Below are 22853 nucleotides of genomic sequence, written 5' to 3'. Positions count from 1 at the left end.
TGCTCGAGAAATGTAGTGATGTGTTTGAAGATAATATGTTCCAATATTTTACAAGATGTGCTGATAAGCTAGATTGGCCTGTAGTTGGAAGGTTCGTTGCTGTCGCTGGATTTATGTATTGGAATCACCTTCGCGTTTTTCCAGTCATCTGGTAGTTGTGTGGACTCGAGTGATTTGCGGTATATAATGGCAAGGTGTTGGCTACACCATTCTGCATACGTTTTTAAAAATTCGTTCGGGATATCATCTGGCCCGTTAGCTTTCTTGATGTCGATATTAAGCAACAGATTAAAAATACCGGCATTCGTAATGCTTAATTAATCGATGGTTTTAGGTGGGCAGGGTAGGGAGGGAAGTAAGCCATTGTCTGAAGTGAAAACCGAGAAGAAAAATTTGTTGAATGTGTTTGCTCAAGCTGTTTTCTCTTCTAGAGACCGTTCGGGTGACACACCTAAACACGGGCGAAAGTATTGCCAAAACCTGTGTGGATTGTTGGTAATGAAGTCGGGGAATGTTGTGCTGAAATAGTGATGTTTTGCATTTTTTAACTTTCCTTTGAAGTCAGCGAGAGCGGAGGTCAGATTGTCTTTCAGAGATTGAGTCGGCCCTTTTCTTTTAATAGTGTGTCTAAGTCTTTTTACTTTACGCTTTGCTTGAAGGACCTCACGCGATATCCATGGGTTTTTCTTTTGTGGTATGCAACGTTTCATCGGGATGAAGTTTGTTGTGCAGTGTAGCACGACTGACTTAAATTGATGCCACAAAGTGTTGACGTCACAACACGTTTCTGAAGCTGCTTGGAGAAAAGCATCAAACTCGTGTGCCAGGTGAGTGACAATACAGTCATGAGCTGCTCTGCGAAAATCAAGTACAGCACGCTCCAGGTTTAGCTTCTTTATGTTGCCTTCAAGCGAGAGCTTACATTTAGGTATGTCGTGGTCCGATATACCACCGACTATTGTCATCTCAATTGCGTGAAGTGGGAAATGGTTACTTATGAGTATGAGATAAAGTATGCTATTCGTAGAGCCTTGTGAGCGAGTTGGCTGGTCGACTACCTGGTTGAGGTTGAAGTTTAGCATTAAATCGGTAAGTGCTGCGGATGTGGCTGAAGTGTAGTGCATGGTACTCCAGTTCAGATCAGGTAAATTGAAATCCCCCATGAGGATCACTCTACTAGTAAGAACATGGAATTGCATATACTCCTGCAAAGCAAGCACGCCTTCGGATCCACTAGTAGGGCTTCGATAGACGCAACCAGTAAATATAGCGCAATCATTGTACAATATTGCTACGGGCTATGTTCCCCCTGACGAAGAGCTGAGCAGGAAGAAGACGAAGACAACGATTGGAGGCTAGCGCGGGCTGTTGCCTCTTGGCCAAGTGCGGCGTATTACGTAGTAAATATACTTGTATATAGCTTTTCATTTGCGTCTTCTTACGTAACATATCTGGTGGAGGTGGACGTTCCCTGTACCTCGTCACGGAGCTTCGCAGTGGACGGTACGTCGAGCCTAGCTTCATGGCTCCCGGCGATGACAATTCGACTCAGCCGCCTCCGACCCCTCCTGCCACTTCGACGACCTACATCTCTCTCCCTGCTCCTCGTGATCCTGGCGTATTCTCGGGCACAGATGGGGACGACGTCGACGACTGGATCAGCCTGTACGAACACGTCAGCTGCAATAACCGGTGGGACCCAACTATCATGCTCGCCAACGTAGTCTTTTACCTCGGTGGCACACCTCGAGTTTGGTTTCGGACGCACGAAGAGGAGCTCACCAGTTGGGATTCGTTCAAGCAAAAGCTCCGAGACTTGTTCGGCAACCCCTACGGTCACAAACTTGCCGCGCAGAAGGCGCTTTCCGGCCGTGTGCAGACGTCAACAGAGCCCTATGTCACGTACATTCAGGACGTCCTGGCTCTGTGCCGCAAAGTTGATGCACACATGCCTGAGTCAGACAAGGTATCCCACATCCTCAAAGGCATTGCCGATGACGCCTTCAACTTGCTCGTATTCAACAACGTCGCGACGGTGGATGCTGTTATCAAAGAGTGCCGCCGCCTGGAACTCGCTAAAAGCAGAGGTATCGATCAGCAGTTTGCCCGTCTGCCCAACACCCCAGCGACTTCTTCCAGTGCCGATGCTCCTCGTCCCAACAACACCGGCGATATTACCGAGATCGTTCGGCGTGAGATTGAGGCCGCCTATCCGGCTGCCTTCGACTCCACCCCACCAACGCACCGGCAGTCACGGTTTCCCTGATCCAGGCAGTTGTCCGCCAGGAGTTCGAAAACATGGGCCTTCACACCATCTGCTCGGCCCATCACCCTGATACCCATCCGGCTTCTTCGATTCCGCCCCGTCGCGCATCGTCTTACCCACCACGTTTCCGCAACCCAGCTGAATGGCGCACTGCTGACGACAAGCCCATTTGTTTTCACTGCCGTCGCATCGGGCACATTTCTCGGCACTGTCGAAGTCGCTGGACTTCCCCGACCCGGTCTGCTTATACTGCCTATTCTCGCCCCTCGGGTGGCCCTCCTCGTCCTTATGCCGCACGCTCCGATAATGCCGCCACTGACTCTCCTACGCCGAACCGCCCCTATTCTCGTTCACCTTCGCCCCAAGGACGACAATCTCGCTCTCCCCAGCCCCGTCGCTCCTTTTCGCCGACTCCCTTCGGACGCCGCTCCCAGCCGGAAAACTGAATGATGCAGCGCCTCGAGGTGACGCTGCATTGCTCCCTACGCCGCCAAATCCTCCACTGACGTTGCCCACTCATCTGAACCTTCTTGACGTGCAAGTCGACGGTGTTCCTGTATCTGCTCTTATAGACACTGGGGCGCATTTGTCGGTAATGAGCGCGGACTTTCGTACCCGCCTGAAAAAAATAATCACGCCCGCCACGACGCTTGTTGTCCGTGTCGCCGATGGCGGAACAGCCCCCGTAATTGGTATGTGTGCCGCCCGCGTCTCCTTCGCCGATCGCTCAACAGTCGTGCTATTCACAGTCATCGCCCACTGTCCCCACGACATCATCCTCGGCTTAGACTTCCTCTCCGCACATTCTGCTCTCATTGATTGTTCCGCCAGTACTCTCCGCCTTGACCTGCCTGTTCTGGATCCCGCTGAACCACACCCCAGTCGCCTCAGTTCCGTCGACTTTGTTCGCTTGCCACCTACGGCACTGACTTACGTTGACCTAGTGTCATCCCCACCAGTGCCCGACGGTCACTATATCGCGGCTCCTATACAAGACGTCCTCCTTACACACGGGATCACGGTACCTCATACCGTTTTATCTATTACGGCTAATTGCGTCTGCCTGCCAGTGGTCAATTTTGGCTTGACGACGCAAGTGCTGCCACGCGGGATGTCTCTGGCCCAGCTTTGCTCATTCGAAGATCACTCAATAGCATCTATTGCGGTAGACAGCAATTCAGCCGATCCGCCTCTACCATCTCAGTCGACAACTTGCACCATCGCCGACTTACAGAAAATGATTGCGCCCGACATGCCGTCCGAGCACGCTCGTGAGCTCTACCGCGTTCTGCTTTCCTACAACGATATTTTTGACTTTAGCGATCGTCCTTTGGCCCAAACTACAACTGTTAAACATCGCATTAATACCGGCGATGCCCCTCCTATTCATCGCCGCCCGTATCGAGTGTCCCCGGTTGAGCGTCAAGTTATTCACGCTGAAGTTCGCAAAATGCTTGCCAATAACATCATAGAACCGTCATGTAGTCCATGGGCGTCACCGGTTGCACTGGTAAAAAAGAAGGATGGTTCATGGCGCTTTTGCGTGGATTATCGGCACCTTAACAGGGTTACCAAAAAGGACGTGTATCCCCTACCTCGGATCGATGACGCCCTTGACTGCCTCCATGGTGCTCCCTACTTCTCTTCTATTGACCTCCGCTCCGGCTACTGGCAGATTGCTGTGGACGATCTCGACCGCGAGAAGACTGCTTTTGTAACTCCGGACGGTCTTTATCAATTCAAAGTAATGCCATTTGGTCTATGTAACGCTCCTGCCACTTTTGAACGCATGATGGACTCCCTTCTTCACGGTTTCAAATGGTCCACATGCCTGTGCTACTTGGACGACGTCATAGTATTCTCCCCAACGTTCGCTACGCACCTCGAGCGCCTCTCGGCAGTCCTGGACGTTTTTCGTCGCGCCGGTCTGCAACTGAACGCATCGAAGTGCCAATTCGGCCGTCGCCAGATTACCGTCCTTGGGCATCTCGTTGACGCGAACGGAGTGCAACTGGACCCAGGCAAGATCCATGCTGTTACGCACTTTCCTGTTCCGAAGTGTGTCAAGGATGTGCGCAGCTTCATCGGCCTTTGTTCCTACTTCCGCCGTTTCGTGAAAAATTTCGCGCCCATAGCACGACCACTAACCGAGCTTTTGAAAAAAGACGCCCCTTTCCAGTGGGGCGTTAACGAGGCCTCTGCATTCTCGCATCTAATCGACGTTCTCACAACGCTTCCCGTTCTGGCCCATTTCGATCCGTCTGCGCCTGCCGAAGTTCGTACTGATGCCAGCGGTCACGGAATTGGCGCAGTACTGGCACAACGCCAGCGCGGCAACGACCGTGTTATCGCTTACGCCAACAGGCTCCTCTCACCCGCGGAGCGCAACTATTCCATCACTGAGCCTGAGTGTCTGGCCCTAGTTTGGGCGGTTGCGAAGTTCCGCCCATACTTATATGGCCGACCCTTTTCCGTTATCACAGACCATCACGCGCTTTGTTGGTTATGCTCATTGAAAGACCCTTCAGGAAGACTTGGTCGCTGGGCCCTACGCCTCCAAGAATATTCCTTCTCTGTCACCTACAAATCTGGCCGACTACACAAGGACGCTGACTGCCTGTCTCGCTACCCGGCAGACGAGCCTGACGACGCCGACAGTAGTACTGCCGACGGCATTTTCTCTGTGTCTGCCTTCGTTAACATCGCCGATGAGCAGTACCGAGACCTATCGCTGCGAGTACTCATCGAGCGTCTGCGCTCTACACCTACCGACGCATCCGTTCGCCGATATGTCCTCCAGGGCGGCATTCTGTACCGAAGGAACTTCCTTCCTGACGGATCTGATCTTCTTCTTGTCGTGCCAAAACATCTACGACAGACTGTGCTCTTTGAGATGCATGACGCACCTACTGCAGGACATCTTGGCGTAACCCGCACGTATGACCGCGTCCGCCGCCGCTTCTATTGGCCTGGTCTCGCTCGCTCTGTCCGACACTATGTTGCTGCCTGTGATACCTGCCAGCGTCGGAAAACACCTCAGGTGCTACCTGCCGGTCATCTCCAGCCGATCACTGTCCCTGTGGAACCGTTCTTTCGTGTTGGATTAGACCTCCTCGGTCCCTTTCCCACGTCATCCTCTGGGAACAAGTGGGTAGCCGTCGCAACTGACTACGCCACCCGATACGCTATCACGCGGGCTCTCCCTACCAGTTGCGCCACTGACGTCGCGGACTTTCTCTTGCGGGACATTATCTTACTTCATGGCGCCCCGCGACAGCTGCTCACTGACCGTGGTCGTAACTTCCTCTCGAAAGTTATCGCCGACATTGTACGTTCCTGCTCCACTCAACACAAGCTGACTACCTCATACCATCCTCAAACGAATGGCCTGACAGAGCGGTTAAACCGTACTCTTACCGATATGCTGTCAAAGTACGTTTGTCAAAGGACATTGGCCTTCCTTACGTCACATTCGCTTATAATTCTTCCCGGCACGACACCGCCGGATTTTCTCCCTTTTATCTGCTCTACGGTCGCGAACCGACCTTGCCCCTTGACACGGCACTTCCTCCTACTTCGATCTCAGCAAAACGTTTTGTTGGGCTAGTTGGTGCATTACTGAAGTACTATAGCGCCAAACAGACGACACGGGAAGAAGAGACACAGACGAGCGCTTACTAACAACTGATGCTTTAATGACGGAAGCACACAATATATATACACAAATCTGGCGGCGCAACTCGCGCATTGTCAAAACATCATATGGTAAAAGGGCAAAAGGCGATAGAACGATTGTGAATGTGACGTTCGTGAAGATGACACGTGGTGTACAGGGCCAAATGACTATAAGTGATAATGGTTACATGACACACAAACACTGGCGTAAGGGAGTACCCCTTAAAAAACTAAAATATTAGGAATGTTCACCAGGCGCGGGCGGCGCAGCAACATGCTCAGATTCAACTATGGGCTTCTAAAAATGACATCTCACTTTTATAGAGAATTTTAGATGGTTCGCTTACGCATTCAGTGCCCTTCCTTTTAATGTAGAAGGCTTCCTTCAGCTCGCGGGCCACGCTGTCTCGACTTCTGTCCAGAATGATAGTCTCACTTAGGCGAGGCTTGCACCCGCACTCTTTGCAGTGGATGGCCATATTGGAACCTGTTCCTTTCTCGTGTAACCTATCGTGTTCTTTCAGCCTTTCATTAAGACACCGCCCCGTTTGTCCTATGTAAACTTTTTTGCATGAGAGCGGAATTTGATATACTACCCCTTCCTTGCAACTGACAAGTGGATTGGTATGCTGGGTTCCGCAGGTCACGCGTTCTGTTTTCTGGTTGTTAACGCGGGCGCACAATGTTGCAAGTTTTGAAGGGGCTGAGAATACAACGGGGACTTTGAATTTACTCGCGACCTTTTTCAGGTTGTGGGCTACGCGGTGGGAGTACGGTACAACTACAGGTCTTAATCTCCTGGTTTGTTCTTGCGTGTTTTTTCTTGCTTTCCCTTTTATCTTCTGGAGCAGGCTCTCTACAACAGAAGTTATAACTGACTGTGGGAACCCCGCCTCCTTTAGCCTTTCAATCTGCTGATGGAAGCTGCTCCGTATGGTATGCTTACATGACTTCCTGGTAGCCGATTCCAATGCCCCTTTTGCTATCGCTCTTTTTACTGTCTTAGAGTGGGCTGACTCATAAGACAAGAGCTCTTTCTGCGCTCGGGGATGGTACTTCCAGTGCACTTCAGCTCCCACGCTGAGCTCGAGGTCTAAAAACTGTAACTTATTATTCTTTGGTAGTTCAAAGGTGTATTCTAATCCATGGCTATATTTCATAAAGACATCTAGCGTCTCTTTGACAGTTTCTTGGTGGCCTGGTGGATCCTGTCTGTTCAACACAATTAAGAAATCATCTACATGTATTTAGATATCTACAAAGTATTTAGATATGTAGATGATTTCTTAATTGTGTTGAACAGACAGGATCCACCAGGCCACCAAGAAACTGTCAAAGAGACGCTAGATGTCTTTATGAAATATAGCCATGGATTAGAATACACCTTTGAACTACCAAAGAATAATAAGTTACAGTTTTTAGACCTCGAGCTCAGCGTGGGAGCTGAAGTGCACTGGAAGTACCAACCCCGAGCGCAGAAAGAGCTCTTGTCTTATGAGTCAGCCCACTCTAAGACCGTAAAAAGAGCGATAGCAAAAGGGGCATTGGAATCGGCTACCAGGAAGTCAAGTAAGCATACCATACGGAGCAGCTTCCATCAGCAGATTGAAAGGCTAAAGGAGGCGGGGTTCCCACAGTCAGTTATAACTTCTGTTGTAGAGAGCCTGCTCCAGAAGATAAAAGGGAAAGCAAGAAAAAACACGCAAGAACAAACCAGGAGATTAAGACCTGTAGTTGTACCGTACTCCCACCGCGTAGCCCACAAGCTGAAAAAGGTCGCGAGTAAATTCAAAGTCCCCGTTGTATTCTCAGCCCCTTCAAAACTTGCAACAATGTGCGCCCGCGTTAACAACCAGAAAACAGAACGCGTGACCTGCGGAACCCAGCATACCAATCCACTTGTCAGTTGCAAGGAAGGGGTAGTATATCAAATTCCGCTCTCATGCAAAAAAGTTTACATTGGACAAACGGGGCGGTGTCTTAATGAAAGGCTGAAAGAACACGATAGGTTACACGAGAAAGGAACAGGTTCCAATATGGCCATCCACTGCAAAGAGTGCGGGTGCAAGCCTCGCCTAAGTGAGACTATCATTCTGGACAGAAGTCGAGACAGCGTGGCCCGCGAGCTGAAGGAAGCCTTCTACATTAAAAGGAAGGGCACTGAATGCGTAAGCGAACCATCTAAAATTCTCTATAAAAGTGAGATGTCATTTTTAGAAGCCCATAGTTGAATCTGAGCATGTTGCTGCGCCGCCCGCGCCTGGTGAACATTCCTAATCTTTTAGTTTTTTAAGGGGTACTCCCTTACGCCAGTGTTTGTGTATCATGTAACCATTATCACGTATAGTCATTTGGCCCTGTACACCACGTGTCATCTTCACGAACGTCACATTCACAATCGTTCTATCGCCTTTCGCCCTTTTACCATGTGATGTTTTGACAATGCGCGAGTTGCGCCGCCAGATTTGTGTATATATATTGTGTGCTTCCGTCATTAAAGCATCAGTTGTTAGTAAGCGCTCGTCTGTGTCTCTTCTTCCCGTGTCGTCTGTTTGGCGCTATAGTACTTCAGTACTTCGATCTCAACAAGCGAGTATGCGCGCGACGCCATCGCTCTCTCCGACCATGCACGCCAGCTTGCCCGTGCTCGACTGACGGACTCGCAAACCACTCAGCAGCGTCAGTACAACGCCCGCCACCGTGACGTACAGTTTTCGCCTGGTTCGCTCGTGCTCTTGTGGTCGCCCTCTCGTCACGTCGGACTTTCACAAAAGCTCCTTTCGCGATACACAGGACCCTACCGCGTGCTGCGCCAGGTGACGCCTGTGACTTATGAAATTGCTCCTGTGAGCTCAACCTCGTCATCTACTCTGGCGTCTAGTGATGTCGTGCACGTCAGTAGGCTCAAGAGCTACTACACTGCTTCAGAGTCCAGCCTTTAGTCGCTCCGGGACGGCGCTTTTGCCGCCGGGGGTAGTGCTACGGGGTATGTTCCCACTGACGAAGAGCTGAGCAGGAAGAAGACGAAGACAACGATTGGAGGCTAGCGCGGGCTGTTGCCTCTTGGCCAAGTGCGGCGTATTACGTTGTAAATATACTTGTCTATAGCTTTTCATTTGCGTCTTCTTACGTAACAATATTTTACAAAATACAGCCTCCGCGTTGGAGACATCGCGGAGTGGAACGAATGGAATATCATTCTTAAGAAGTAGGGCCACGCCACCACCACGAGACAGCCTATCTTTACGGATAACAGAGTAACCTGGTGGAGATATCTCGTGATTGAAGATATCTGGGGATAGCCAGGTTTCAGTGATGGCCACTATATCCGGATTGTGTTCAAGTAACAGTCCTTCCAGGAGTTCTCCCTTGTGTACTATGCTTCTCGCATTTATATTAAGCACTGTTAGGGTCTCAAGTTTCTTTGTTAGGGTCTTAAATTTGTTTGACTTCGCGTTGATGGACGATTTCTTTCTATGTTTTTTTGTAGTGACACCCTTTCATTTTTTTCGTGATCCCAAACGAATACGCGATCATTAATGTAGAGCTTATCATAGGATAAAGAGACCTTTCATGTTTTTCCCGATTGGGTTTTGCACTATCGCAGAGTTTTTTTCTAGTCTCCCGCATTTTGCGGCTGAAATCCTCTCCGATAGACAAGTTGGAGCCTTTGAGCTTGTAGCCTTTTCGCAATATTTGAGTCTTATGTCTAGTGTCGAGAAGCCTGAATATGATTGGTCTGTTTTTATTTCTTGAATATCTACCTATTTCTTGAATATCTATCTATTTTGTTTACGTTCAGCGTAGCATACAATGTAGATAACCGAACAGACGATATGATTGAGACAGGTGCGCTGAGTATAAAATGATTTTTGCTAGACTCATAAGGTATTGAGGAAGGGGAGACAGAAGCGCAGAGCAATACCTAAAAATTCATTGGCCAGCTAGCAAAGTAACACATCGTAAAAAATTATGATTTACGAGATTGAACTTGAAAAAAGGTTACCAACTTGCAACATGAAAAAAAATCGACAACTGGACAAAATTTTTATGAATTTTATTTCGATAGCGATGTTAGTTTTACCCCACAAAGGTACATCGAATATGGTTCATAAGAAAATAGAGACGGCTGTAATATACTGAACTATGCTTCGAGTTTCCTTACATCCGTAATGGGCAGTGGGTGCTACGAAAATGGTCCCTTCGCCAATATATACAGAGGGCATAATGGTGCTCTGGGAATATTGCAGCAGATTTACGAAGGCTTGCGAGACGCGTTTCCATGAGGCGACATATGTCGGCCTAAATCTGAAAACACGAAAATCGGGGATTGTGGTCCCTGTGAAGGAAGTGAGCGACGATTTGGTATCATTTTCACAGAACGGCCGTACCCATATGCAAGCAGTAGATATACCTGGGCGTATACATAATCGAAAGGAAGACGTACCCAAAGATCCGCCAACAGCGCAAGGTAAAACTACAAATTAGAAAGTGCACAGGGGGACGTGGGCTGCACCTTACTAAAAGTCAGATAAACGCCCTTCTTTGAGGAACATGGATGCTATGAAGTTGGCCTGTAGAGCAAGGAATGTTATACTTGCGCCTCGATAGTGTGGACGAGGAATGGAAGCTGGCGTCAAACAATATGATGGCCGGATACAGGGTAATTGCAAGTGCAGATACGCGGAGTCATCAATAACAAAATGTGGAAGAAACAGAGACGTTCAACTGGATGTAAAAGATGAAGGCGATAAAGTTTCTGCTGTTTGCAAAGGTGCTAAAATAAAAGTCATGAAATAAACTCGGCATGGTGAAACTAAGGGTAGCACTTTGCATTTTGAAGGCTTAGCTGGCTGCCTGAATGCAAGAATATAGACGAGAAAACAACTCGCAACTGTCTAGATAATTCTTTAGGGCAGAATAAAATATTGGGATGACTTGGCACATTAAAAGCGTTCGCTCAACTGCAGCCACTTTTCGGTCAGACAGACGTATGCTACGCAGCATCCTTATGTTTAATTTTCAGCACAGTTTCTCCAGCTGTTCCTTTATGAAAAAGTCCGTGCAATATACAACCGTTGCAAATGCGATTAGGGGTTGTTGATCTTTTTTTTTACTCCCTGATCTCGAGTCGGCCTGTTCAGTGCCCCTGGTGCCTGCTTCATCCTAAGCATATGCCTCGCACTCACTCAATTTCTCCCAAGAATTCCATTCTTGTTTTAATGAATAAGATATATTCGGCGCAGATCTTAATAAATGGTGCACTATTCTCCGCGCAGCAAATCGTACTGCTGTGAGCTCAAGACTTCCTTCCGAACTCAATATGCCGTATTGGATATGCACTAGAACGGCAGGCTTTCATAAGTTCACCTGCTGCACCGCCCGAATATGAATCATATATCTCTTCGCGGCATTAAGAAATTGTCCATTGAATTTATTACCGGTACGTACTTTTCGTCTTCCTGAACGGTTTGGTCGCGCACTTTGCTGCCTTATACCAGAGAACGCCCCTGTGAGTACAGACTGTGGAATTCGGTATCCGATAACCGAGAGGACACATGGCATAAGGGCAGCTAGTTTTGGTTGAAACAGAGTTTATTCTGATTAAACGCTATTACTAGGATCCCTGCTGTTGGTAGCATATCAATAATATAAACGTCTAGCATGTTTTACTTCGTTCTCCTGAAATATTTGTAAGCCTCATCATTGGAACGACTACAGTATAAATGAACAAATAATCTTCATTAAACTAAGCATGTTTCTTAATGGCTTCTTTCTTTTCCTTTCACATAGTTACTGAATTTTTAACGTTTGTGTGTTCACGGTGTGTGCCTCATGAATTCGGTTATCATAGATATCGAAATTCTTCCCATAAATAGCTATGCTTGGAAAATAACCAACTTCCAGATTTTCTGATAGCCACATGACCTAAAAGCGCTCAAGTAATATTTTATTAGTTGTATTTCCTGCCCTTTCTGCCTGCCTGTTCATGTCTGCCTGTTAAGGATACACTGCTACTGAGGCCGTCTTGGGCTATCATGGCATCTAAAAGCTCATATCGTGTCAAAGTGACCTCTCTACATTCTCATTTCTTTGGCTGAACACCAACGAGATATCGTTTTCATATTTATATGTTATATTGCATGATTATAGAATGAAAGCTCGATAAATGCACCCAGTGCACAAGAATAGCTTCTATTTGTACCTAGCACTGTACCTAGCACTGTAAATGAACATGAGTTATGGACTTACCTAGCCTGTACCGAAGAAAAAGCGCTGGCAGCGCGTTTTCTGGCAACCCGTGGTCTTTTGCTTGCTCTGATGGCTATTCCATTACTGAGATTGAGTTGATAATGGCAGGCTTCGCGGGAGAAATCCCTAAATGCACATAAATTTCCGCTTGCATCAAGGCTGCATCTGGTATAGCGAGGGTCTCGAATCTGGTAGCCTTGATGTCATCAGGTAGCATATAAGGGTTTATTACCCACGTGCCTGCTCTCGTATGTTCTCGTACAACCTGACGCCATTGAGCACAAAAAAACGTTCCACGTCCACCCGCCATAGCTCTGAGTGGCGCTGGCTGACACTCCCAGGGCTAGATGCAGTAAGCATAAATACTCTAGTTAGTGCACGGATTTATAGCCGTCGCCGTAACACGATTGGTAGTGCAACGCTCGCGTAATGCTGGGGTTGTGGTTTCGGCCCCACTGGCAACAAGTTATCTGTTCGTCAACTTTCATTCCATATTCTGTATTATTTTCTTCATTTCAATATCAACCAAGTGCACTGCTAATTTCCCCGATGACTTCGTTGTCTGTTGGCTTTCTATGGTCATGTTGCTAGCATCGCATTGACTTGTGAGCTCGCGCCTCTCCCCTCCCCGCACTTTTTCATCTCTGGCTGTGAAAATAAGTAACATGTTACACTTATAGTTAAAAATGTGCGGATGAACCTTACTCGCGGAAACTAATTGAAGTATTTTAGGATGCTCTGAATTATTATGAAGGATTCAACTCCTTTGTTGTACCACCAGTTGCGGAAACTGCGGTCGCGGTCACATGACGCTGGTGTGAATTTGAACGGGGCCCAATATATGGCTGTAGTGCGCAATAGGTTCTTGGGCTGTTTCAGCCAAGCAACGCCACCAAGCTTTCCCTGTTTCTTTGCTTTGTTTTCCTCGCTGTCACGTGCCGCCATTGATACGGAGAAAGTGCTACGACGGAGACATCAGCGTGCTCGTAGATCTGCGCGGCTTTCTGTGTGCGCTTCGTTGCTCGCGCAAATGGCGCCTGCATTTCACCCACTGTGGCGCCTGCGTTGGAGGCCGGTGTTATTGCGCCACCTTCTCGCCGGGAGTCATCCCAAAAATACGGCTTGCAATATTGGTAGGGGGCGGGGAGGAGATTGCCGGCTTCGCGCGCTCTTGTACAGGGGCTTGCTAGTTGAACTCAGAAAGAAGACTTCCTAAGAAAGCAAAAGAATTTCGCGAAAGCGGCTAAAATACACTTGATAGGAAATCGAAGGATGCAGAAATAGGCGCAAAAAAAGTGAACGAGTAGCCACAAAAGAACGGCGAGACGTCCTAAGGAAACACAAAGTGAAGGCGCGAAAAAAAAAAAAAGACTATCAGCAAGAAAACAGAGAGGCTGCGCGTGAAAAATGAGAAACGTATGCGGAAAAATATAGAAGGTCAAAGAGTAAAGGCGCGGTAGAGTTCCGGAAGGCGAGTTGAGAGTGAAGGCACGTATACGCTTAGAAAAGAAGACATGATCGGTAGGCTCTGGGGCAGCGGAAATAAGGCGGTGAGACTTGTGGACATTTGCTCAGCTTTTGGGAGCCTCCACGAAAAGCTCAACGCCACTGTGCATTCTCCGGCAGGAAGAAAGCTGTGCGCCGGGAGCCGGCCACGTTTAATAAAGCCTGCGCCCACCGCGGCCACAGAGGAATAATAGAAGCGCGCAGCTAGCACAGAGCCGCTGCAGAAACACTAAATACTAAAAATATCCCGGCTTCCAAGGGACCTTTCTTCCTACCTTCCCAGCCACAACCTGTAACGGTCCTAGGATTGCTGTTTTTCTTTTTGCGAGGCTGCCTTTGTAGGGTGCTTGGGGCTTTCTGTCCCCGACTCTTCTGAAGTTGTAAAGGCCATGCTTGGTCCAAAGAACTTTTTTCAGGCGGCTGCGTGGTGCAGTTCCTTTCATCATTTCGATGATACGTTTGTTCTGTCTTCGTCTTCCGAAGGTATTGTATCTTATTGTACTTTAAGTCACCTTCGACTGTGCTTTCTGGGAGACAGTAAACTTCACGCTGACGAAACAGCGAAGGAGCACGCCCATGTACATGTTCAACAGAGGCAACGGTGGAGTGTTGCCAAGGCTTCCAAACCATTGCCAGCGGGACGTCGGTTATGGTGGGTGTCTTCTGTGTCTCCTCTGAATAGCCAATCTGGAGCTGACGAAGTGGCGACATGTAGTGCCGTGCAAGCTTGACTTTAAATTGCTACGTGTTCTTATTGCGTTGCGACTGAGTACTTTCATGGCAGTCTCACGGCTTTTTTAAAGCGAAGCTTCCTTTTCCTGTTCCTTCGACTTTCCCACTACTGCTGCTGCTGTCGGGCAGACCGCGTGGGGCAGGGTTCAGAGGGTGTATGTAGATGACAACCCGAGTAATAGCGAAATAGCGACGGGAGAAACTTGTTTTCACCCTACCACGTCGAGTGTACACAATACTCTCTCGAGCTCCCTGGCCGTCGGCACATTAGCCGCTTGGCAGCTGTAAATATCCGCGACTCCCCTCAGAAGCATTGCAGAATCTGCAGTACTTCCCATTCTATTAATGTACGAGGCCAGAGGGGATGCAGATAGAAAGAACTGAAGAGGGGAGAAGCAGGAGATGGAGAAGAAGCAGTTCCTATGTAAGAGAGGGGGGAGGTGACGTGAAAAGGCAAGGAAACCCTAGTACTATACCACAGCGGTTGCAGGGAGAAAGGATAAGCTTAAGTTCCCTTAAGTTATCCTTAGGCTTAAGGATAAGCTTAATTTGATACTCTTCATTCCTTCTATAGGCTGATGACACAAAGCTATTTAACCTCTTTCCTACCAATGTCCACATTTGTGGCAACTATGTATAACGCCAGGTAATCCTGAGCCAACACTTGCGGGGCAATAATATGACCCACCTTCTTTTGCGTTGACCATGGTTTACTCAGTTTCCAAAGGAGAACACCTTATCTAGGCTAACGCGGCCGTGAACAAATAAAAAAGAACATGACTGCGAACGTTTTCGCAAATAGTATAGTTCGCTACTAACGTCCACAATTGTGAACACTTTTTATAAAGCCAAGTACATGCCTGCAAAATACTCTGAGGCATTCCAATCGCACTATTTACCAGCCTATACATCATGGTTTACCTTGATTTCAAAAGAGGGTGCCATATATTAGCTAAGCAAACAATAAAAACAAAATAAAATGACTGCGAGCAGCTCACGAGGCATTTTCACAACTTGTGTCCGCATTTGTGGACACGGCTTTCTGGCTTAAAACTGATTTTAAGTCATCAGTTTGTTCCCTGTGAGCAGCTGCAATAGGGCTGAATAAAAGTTTAAGAAATGTTACTTATTTTCTTGTCTACATTCTTTTCGATAGAGGAGTTATGACTGTCAACCGCGTTCCGCACTGCATTCCCTTCCGAAAAGAATTTTTTTTCACTCTCGAACTGGAGCACAAACAATAAGCCAGTCTTAAGTGCTTCCAAAACTATGGCATTAAATTATACACGGACAACACCATGTAGAAGTTCCTACATCCTTCGAGGTGCTGCAGTGCCCACGGTCGGTAAAATAAGTAAAACATCTTGGCGTGCATTTAGACAAAATGGTAAAGTCCTCTTTACACAATAAATATACGAGAGAACACGCCCTTCGCACTCTTGGTATTGTTTGTCATAAATCACCTGACCTCCAGTCCCTGTTACCTATCTCAAATTGTATTCTAATCTGTGCGTTCCACTACTACAGCATGCCTCGTTGACACGGAACGTACAAATTGAATTGCTACTTCATTTAACGCGCGCATAAATAACTGATATCTATATTCAAGCACCGCTTTTGCCGTTGTGATGACCATATTCAAGCTCTATCAAATATACTTCAATTCACACCTCTAAAATGAAGGCGCACTAAGTCACACCTTTTGTTCCCCTGTAAGTTGGTTAAGTGTTTTGTATATTCCCCAAATCTTAATAATGTGCAATTTTCCATGCTGCAGAAGTAAACCATGTTGTATTACACATTTGCTGCCCGGCCTTGTTGCATTATAGACTGTCCTATGACTCAACTACCAAAAACATGTAATAATTCTTCCACCTAGCTGTGTTGACATATTTCACAGTAAATTTTCTGTGTTTGTACAAATGTAGACAATCATGTTCTATGAATGACTCCCTTTTACCCCCACTGTCATGTTCCCTGCTTACCAATCTGTTTCTCCATCTCGCATTGTTTTGTCTACTACATATGTCGTTGTAGATTTTGTCCTACGTACTACATTTTAAGTGCACTAGTACAAAGGCTCTGTAGGATTTCCTGGGCACTGCACAAACTTTTGAGTGCTTGATTGCTTGATTTATTATTGTTATCGTTTTCATGATCTTGATATTTTTAATTCTTGCTGTCATTATTCTTTTCCGAGCTTTGCATTGTTGTGCCATAGTTTTACGTATTGTTCAGCTGCCCTTCTTCTCTTTCTTTTTGTAGTCACCATGCGCGTTGTTCTATGGGCACTGTTCTTTGCAAGATTGTTCTTTTCTTCATTTTGTAACTATTTAAAACATCGTTTATTAGAGAGATTGTTATTGATTGAGATTGCTCCTTATTTTCATTAGATACTCCTTCAGTATTTTTCTCAAGACATTTTATTAAGTAAGTGATATGATCTAGCATATCACTGAAACTCTCAAATTTTTTACATGTCTCTTCTTGATTAAATATTAATGAAACAGGCTTTCTAAGCGATTTAATATATGAAGAATTACATAGTTTTTTTGACAAAATACCAATTTGGTCTTCATACAATGAGAAAATTTTATTTATCTCGATAGGGATTATATAGTTATGTTTTAGAGTATATATTGCGTTATCAATAGTACATCTATATAAGTACTTTGTATAAATATCGTTTATTATTTTTACTCTTTGTATGTTAGATATTCCTAAGTAGTCTGCGTTAAATCCTTGAGTACTTAAATGACCCTCAGAATCAGCTCCTACTATGATAAGATGGTTATTATAGAGTCTATTAGCTATATTGAGAACTAGTTGCATAGTTTCTGTCTTTACACTCGAACTGGTGTATTTCAATATTATTTCAAGCTGACTTTCAGATAAATTTGTTAGACTACTTATTACTTTGAGCATATTATCTAATTCAGGGACTGCGTAATGATTATTCATATACTCAAAAAATATCAAGAATGATGTCATCAGTAGTAAATTGTCAGTTCCACTATATTTTAGTAAGATTATATTACTTTTGTTGCCGCGCCGTTTCCTTGAATGTATGCGTGCGCCAGCACTTATACCTCATGGTTCTCCCTGGGCAGGGTAAGAAAATGATTGAGTGGTATATTATTATTATTATTATTATTATTATTATTATTATTATTATTATTATTATTATTATTATAAGTCTCCACAACATGTGTCACACAGTACCTTTCTTTCTACAGTATTTTTCCTGTTTTCATTTGTCCTTCGTATTTCCTGAGCTCTTTGAGGATAATGATAAGAGTTCTTTTTTATTCCCGTTATTTTATTTTTTCGCATTGAGCAGGCAGGCGGTACAGAAACGTGGCCATTATTGTCTGGCAGCCGCTTGGAGCGACGCACTTCCTGCTCGCCACGTCTTGTGCTTCATATAAGTTATCTGCATTTTTAGCTGCCTACCGTCGCGGCCTCCTATCGTGTAACTGCCCTTCTGGGAGTCCCATGTTTGGTTCATTAGGCCGCTTTCGTGATGGCATTTTGTGGCTGAGGAAAGCCGTGTGCGCTCAGCAGCCGTGTGTTGCATTTGCAAGGTCTGTCTCGTCGTTGCAGCTTCGTCGATTTGTGACACCGCCATGCTGACCCGAGGGACGGAGTCGGCACCTAAACGGTGAGTTACTGCTCGCTGTGAAACGAAGTCCTACTGAACACAAATTCTTGAATTGTTATGCGTAAGTTCTGGTGCGATGAAGCAAATTACTAGGCATGTGACAACGCAAACCGAAAGAAACTAGCCGATATGCCACTGCTTCTTTGACACTAGAGCAAAAGCGGTTTCTTTAGCTGGAGCAACGTGGAAGCCTAACGGCAACGAATCAATTATTCGCTCCTGTTTTGCGTCGTTTCTTTTTTTTATGCGCAGGAGTTAGAATAGCACACCAATTAGCCAATGCAGACCTTCACGCTTATTGACCCGGATGACGGGCCGAAAGTAAGCAATGAAGCCTTGGTATGGGACAGCACTATAGAACAGTGCTTGACAGGAATAACTTTTTCATCCTTATGCTCAAAAACATTTCTTTAGGCTAATTCAGGCCACACTGCAAGTATATATACTACAGGAGCACAATAAAGGCAACCTCTGTTTCTTTCTTTCACATTACATCTTGTGCCTGTACTGCACATTCTTCCGCGTTGTTCTATTGCTATGTCGGAAGTGGCGTTATGCTTCATGCGAGTCCGAGCCGAAAGATGTCGGTAGCTAGATTTCTTCACAAAAAAAAAAACATGGGCTTGCTTGCATAACGCCAAATGGACACATTTCTTCTTTGTACTATCCGTTGTAAATCTCTTTATTGGGCACGCCAGCATAAATCAACGTTAAGAGAAATCACTACTTTTGACCATCGACTTCAGATATATTTGGGTGAAGAACGGAACTTAGATCGTTATGAAATTCTGACTCAATTTATGAGCGATATGTTGGGGCCAGCAAAAGGAAAGCCCCAGTCTAACGATTCACTCTGAAAGTTTCCGCTTTCAATATGAAGTTTAGGATACGCGGTAAAAGTTTTCTTGACAAAGTTGTGGTATGTCATGATCAAATGAAGTACGTGAAGTTTTGCTGCTTGATAAGGTTTGCAATATTGTTAGCAAAACCAATTTTAAACTCGTTGCCTATTTCATTTCATAATTATATGCGTTTTCCTGTATTTGTAAAACATTAAAACTGTTCCGATGTCAATGTTAACTATAAAGTACTACATTTTTTTCCTTTTGGCAAGTGTAGTAAATTTAGGAAATGTATAAAAACGCTCCCGGTGTGGATTTTGTAGTACCGCCAACATGACAAATGCGAGAAAGCCGCATTGGCCGTGTAGTGGCTGAGCCATTGCGCAGCTAAGCCTGAAGGCGCGGGATCATGTCCCGGCACCTTCATGGCGGCGATATGCGAAAGCGCCCGTGTGCCCGCCATTCGGTGTATGTTAAAGAGCCGCAATATCATATTGCTGTTTCGCGACACAAAACCTCAAAATTTGTTTAGTGAAATGCGTAAGAGGTCTAAATAAATAAACGTAACTTATTTCTGCATTTCGCAGTGGAGAGCACTGAAAGAGCACAGTAAAAGACAATCCTGATATCATCAGATCTGACGCTACCTTATTGCACCTGACGTAGCTACAGAAGCTTACTTCCAAGCATTTTGATGATATCTTTGTTGGAAAGAAGTAATTTCATTTTATTCGTACCGATTACCATACACGGCCCATAAGCGTGGATTTCTGTGTCAGAATTAAAGTAGTCATTATATTATAAGAGGCACCTTCATGATCATAAAAATGCCATCCAGAACATAGGTAATACTGTCCTGGACATGTCAGCGCAATACAATACACAATCAGCATTTCGAACAACGCATACAATAACGTAAGATACCCATCACTTTACCAAAGTTTTACACATATCAGGCACGTACCCAGGATATTTTGTCAGGGGGGGGGGAGGGGGGCGCAACTCAATAGAACTTTTCTATGCAAATGAGGTGGAGTATCTTTACTAGTTGAAATGTGAATAATGTGATTAATGTGAATAACGCGTGAACCCGCAAAAGAGAAATTAAATAAGGTGTATCTCACAGGTACGCCTGTGAGATACGCCTCTCCATTACTTGGCAAACAAGGAACTACGTCAAATTGACTCGCGCAGCAAAGAAGCGCAGGAGGAACACTGCTAAGAACGTGTAAACAAGCGAGAGTGTAAAATAAAGATTTCTAGTAGCGTTTTTTGAGTTAGCTCAGAAAGAATTATAGAGAAACATATGTTTGCGAAACAATCAGTTTTCTTTGGTCCCTCGGTTACTGCTCAACCAAGTTCATAAATGAATCACGAATCAATCAATCAATCAATCAATCAATCAATCAATCAATCAATCAATCAATCAACTTTATTTCCTTTGGATAGGAGGAGTATGGGACTAAAAGCTTGAGCAGCTTGACGAGGTTGCAACCTCGTTACAGTCAGCAAAACACCAGGATGACGGTCAGTCATGCACAAAGAGTTCAAATAAGTTGACGAATATTACATAACATTGAGTAATACAAGATTTCGTAACAAAGCGCAAAACAATACCTATTTGCATAGGCTTGAAATGGCATGAACGAAACCGACTGCCAAATGTCAAAAGCTACTTGTATTGTTAGTTAGGAAGTTGCGTAACGATGTGTGGCCGCCAGTACCGTACAACCGCGTAGAACGCAATACGCTGCGGTTCTAGACGTAAGGTGCCCACCGCGGAAGGTTAGAAAAACACCCACATAAGCACAGCAGACAAATGGCTACGTCAGGCGTCTCGACTGATAACTGTAGAAGCGTCATTCGAAACACGCGGAATAGTTGTCTAGTTCCGGCGGTGCTTTCTGTACATAGTTTTAAAATAAAGGGATGTTGATCCATAAATATTTTCGCTAACAACAGCTAAATTTGTTAATTTTTGCTTTTCCTTCCTGTTTGGCTGTTGCCTCGGCGCTCCCCCTTAGTAGAACGCTTAATTTCTCAACTCCTTGCGACTCGCTTACAGTTGCCAATTTTGCACGAAAAGTGGTGTACAATTAGGGAAAAACCAGACCAGGTAATGGGTGACAGTCATATTGCTTACGGTTTAAATGTTATTGCCTGTTATTGATGACGGACGCTGCTTCGCATGATTTTATTTTCCACGCAATGTAACCCACATCGCGGGATTCCAAGTATCTGCCAGCGTCGTGGCGAGCCGTCACTCGACGAAATAATTTATTTATTTTTATATTTATTTAGGAAACACGTTACATGCCTTGTCTAGCATTGAGCAAGGGGTACAATGTAACAATGAGCTGTAGAGTACAATGGAAACAACACAAAAATAAGTCTAACACAACTGTACAGTAGCTGAACTGAAAAACAAAACAAAGCACAGAATGCTCAAGCATAACAGCAAAATAAGAGGAAGGAGATTAAGTAAAACGCGCGCACAGGTGTTCACGAAATATTTTACGATCAGTTATCGAGACGATATCATCGGGAAGACCTTTTCCAGTGGGATGTGGCACGAGGTACAGCAGGTGAATTGAAAGCAGTAGTTTTACCGAAAACGCGCTTGAAGTTAAAATGATTAAGTAATCTTGTGGACGCACGGGCGGGGGTTTCGAGGGGTAATATGTATGGCTTCTCGTAATTAACATATTTGTGAAATAGACAGAGCAAATCAACCTTGCACTAGTTGTCTAGGGGCTGCAATGAAATATCGAGCTTGATCTGCGTTACACTGGAGTTCAGATCAAAATTCCGAGTGATATATCGGGCAGCTCTGTTCTGGATGCGTTCGAGCATGGTTATTAAGTATTCTTGGTATGGTGAGCATACAGCGGATACAAATTCTAATTGCCGGCGTACGAACGTCAAGCATGCTAATTTACGCATGTCAGCAGATGAGTTTTGCAAGTTGCACCTCGGAAAGCCAAGCGTTTTAGATGCAGTGGCGCAAATTGTACTAATATGTGAAGACCAAGAAAGGTTACTAGTAAGCTTTACACCAAGGTATCTTTAGGTAGTGGTACGTGACAGAGTCGTGTTATTTAAAGTGTATGTGAATATGGAGCTAGTGCGCTTGCATGAGAACAATATATTACTACATTTTGCAGGGTTAGGAGACATTTTCCGTATGTTACATAAGTCGGTAATAATGTGAAGGTCATGCTGCAAAACGGTGTGGCCGTTAATGGAATTAATCGCTAGATAAACAACGCAATCGTCGGCAAACAGTCGTATGCAAGAGAAAATGTTTGTAGGCAGATCGTTAATAAATACTAGGAAAAGTAGAGGCCCCAAGACACTTCCCTGTGGTGCACCAGACATGACCTCAGTAATAGAAGGACAGTCGTTACCAACGGTAAATTGTCGACGAAGCGATGAGAAGTTTCTAAGCCAAGAAGGTATTAGTGAGTCGATACCTAGATGAGATGTTTTAGAAATGAGCCGGCAATGGGCAACGCAATCGAATGCCTTTGAGAAGTCCAGGAAAATGGCGTCTATTTGTTGGCTGTTGTTCATACTGCTGTGTAGATCGGTGGTGAACTCCAGTAACTGTGTTTCACAAGATAGAACTTTCCTGAAGCCATGCTGTTCCTGAAAGATAAGTTATTTTTTTCTTGGTGCGAGTAAATGTGCGAGGCGAATATGCCTTCAAGTAGTATGCATGGCACAGATGTTAGCAATATTGGGCGATAGTTTTCAGGCCTATGTCTATCTCCAGTTTTAAAAATTGCTACAACCTTCGAAATCTTCCAGTCAACGGGCAAGACACCAAACGATAAGGGCTGCTTCGAGATATGATAGAGAATGACACTTGTAATAGATACTGTGTTTTTTAATCGCTTAGTGTTATTGTCTATACCAA

General features: G+C 45.4%; 1 protein-coding gene across 2 annotated transcripts in view; it reads left to right on the top strand.

Annotated features, from left to right (window-relative positions):
- LOC135917192 (FMRFamide receptor-like) overlaps positions 1-22853 on the top strand; it is a 982442-nt gene that overhangs the window by 824989 nt on the left and 134600 nt on the right. For both annotated transcript variants that reach the window (XM_070536295.1, XM_070536294.1), the window contains one exon: positions 18035-18092. The gene's annotated coding sequence lies outside the window, so the exon portion shown is untranslated. The remainder of the gene's footprint in view (positions 1-18034; positions 18093-22853) is intronic.

The sequence above is a fragment of the Dermacentor albipictus genome, chromosome 3 (genome assembly GCF_038994185.2).
Source record: "Dermacentor albipictus isolate Rhodes 1998 colony chromosome 3, USDA_Dalb.pri_finalv2, whole genome shotgun sequence".
NCBI classification, from domain to species: Eukaryota; Metazoa; Arthropoda; class Arachnida; order Ixodida; family Ixodidae; genus Dermacentor; species Dermacentor albipictus.
The sequence above is the reverse complement of the archived record's forward strand: the minus strand, read 5'-3'. Positions and strand labels throughout refer to the sequence as shown.